The sequence below is a fragment of the Muscardinus avellanarius genome (assembly GCF_963383645.1).
Source record: "Muscardinus avellanarius genome assembly, chromosome: 14".
In the NCBI taxonomy this organism is placed as follows: Eukaryota; Metazoa; Chordata; class Mammalia; order Rodentia; family Gliridae; genus Muscardinus; species Muscardinus avellanarius.
Genome location: NC_137800.1, coordinates 66369365 through 66371695, shown reverse-complemented (window position 1 = coordinate 66371695; position 2331 = coordinate 66369365). Strand labels below are relative to the sequence as shown.

Here is a 2331-nt window from a genome sequence, read left to right as displayed (position 1 = left end):
GTTCTGTGATAAGAAAAAAGAAGCATTCTTCCAACAAACTGGCTGCAGGACAGAGCGCTCCATTGGGTTGAGCAAAAAACTAAAAGACTCCAGTTTCAGCCTAGAAAGATGGGCGTCCCACTAAGTCTAGCTGTTGACTCGGCTTAGATCTCAAGTCTTAGGTACTCCGACAGAGCTGGAACACAGCACAAGCACAGTCACTCAAACTTGTCAGCAGGCATCTCTATGCCAAGACATGTCAATGGCTCACATAGATTTAGTGTGACTTTAAAATAAAGACAAGCTTTGCACTAGTGTTGATCAAAATCATTTTGTGTCCAGCACTAGCTTCGTAGACTTTTTTAAAAGTATATGATTCTTATGTCAGAGCCAAAGTAAAGGGGGACTGAGGTGCACAAAACCCTTAATCCAGAATCCCAGAGATATAAAGTGCTCTAGAAGCCAGTGGGCGTGAGCACATTCAAGTCTCAGGGTTTGAGATTGTGGGTCCGTGGCGGTAGTTTCTTCCCTTCCATCATTGGGACATCCATCTTGGGAGGTTTGAAAGTTGCTGAATCTTCAGCCCTCCTGGTGGCCTGCGCACAGATCAGCTCCATTGGAGAGGGCTTCTGGGCTCCTTTGTAGGCCTGGATGGCAAAACCTCCTGAATCAGGCTTCTGAAGGGGTCTTGGTCCAAAGAGGCTCCATTTATCTCATGAGTTTTTATCCTTATCTCCACTTCCAGGATCCATGGTGCCAAGATTTGGGCCAGATAAGGCTGTAGAGGAACCAGAAGTGAACCAGCCTCTGGGCATCTGCTTCGGGGAAGAGTGAGGGCTGCTGTTTGGGGTAGACTGGGCTGATGCAGGCTGCTTCTCTTCTCTTGTTATCTCTCCACTGTGTAGCTTTAGTTTGTGGAGTGCTTCTGCCACTCGGAGGTACTTGGTCTCCTCGGTGGTAAGGCCCTTATGAGGTGTGTAGCCAGCATCTCTCAGCCCGCCTGTTGCTCAAAATGATGAATGCTGTCCGTCCTGGGTCTGTTTTGTAATCAGAGAATTCATGAAGACATGGGTAGCTTTAGCCTTCACCACCAGGACCTTGTCTGTACTGTCAATGACCATTGACAGGGTCATGGCAGCAGGGGATACACTGGCCTCTCCTTCCTCTGCCTCGGCGAGATGCTGATACTTGTGCTCTGGAATCACTGGCTTCCAGGGGATGCTGCCCATGTCAGATGGAGAAGGAGTCATGGGCACAGTGTCCTCGAGGGCATCATCATAGCTGAATGCCCGGCAGCAATTCCCGATGGGCAGGGATATCTTTCCTAGAGGTCCATTAGGCCCAAGAGCAGTTCCCTGCTGCCGCCTAGCTGCCTGCGCCCACAACCCCAACACTAGAAAGGCTCTGAGGACCCACGTCTTCCAAGAGGCTGTGGCAAAGTCCAGTCCCAGGCCATCTTGAATGCAGTCTATACAGCAGCACCCCGACCACAGAGCGTCTGCCTGGTGCACACTTGTAATCTCAGCATTCAGGAGGCTGAGACCAGAGGATTGTGGTTTGCAGACAGCCTCAGCTAGTGAGGCCCTTTGCAACTCAGCGAGACCGTTTCAAAATAAAAAATAAAATAGGGCTGGGGGTGTAGCTCAGAGGTAAAATGCCCCTGGGTTTCATCCCCAATAACCAAAAAGAAGGAGGAGGAAGAGGAGGAGGAATTCTTTTCTTTTCTTTTTTTCTTTTTATTTTAATTGGTGCACTGTATTCATACGTCATAGTGGGATACAAATTTTGTAGACATACATGCACACATCGCCAAGTTAGCCCCACCCGATTCCCACCCCATTCTCTCCCCATCCCTCCTTCCCATGCTTGGCTTAGTGGTTGACATCTAGTATTATAGCAATTTATCCAAAATTAAAAATGATAATCTCACATAACAGTTTCATTTGTCTGATACCAAGCTTTTGATGACTTAAAGATAACATTTCAATATTTCTTTTTGCTTTCTTTCTTACCAGAAAATATTTTTTTTCTATTTTTTTAGATGAAACTATCATATATTTATATATTTATTTTTCAGAAAAAAATCTATCCTAATATGGAATATGGATTCTAGGTACCCAAAACGATCTTGAAAAAGAACAAAGCTAGAAGATGTATATTTTCTGATTTTAAACCATATAAAGCTACAATAATTGAAACAGTGTAGTACTGTTCTAAAGGCAGATATATAAACCATTGGAGTTAAATACAAGCCTAGAGCTAAACTCTTCCCTATATTGTCAAGTTATTTTTGACAAGGTTTCCACGAACATTTGGTGGTGGAAATAATAATCTTTTAACTAAATATTGTTG

General features: G+C 44.7%; 1 pseudogene across 1 annotated transcript; it reads right to left on the bottom strand.

Moving 5' to 3' along the window:
- Window positions 1-434: 434 nt before the first annotated feature.
- LOC308272750 (putative monooxygenase p33MONOX) lies at window positions 435-1322 on the bottom strand (annotated as a pseudogene). Its single transcript has one exon. The product of its transcript is annotated as a putative monooxygenase p33MONOX (transcript).
- Window positions 1323-2331: the final 1009 nt, after the last annotated feature.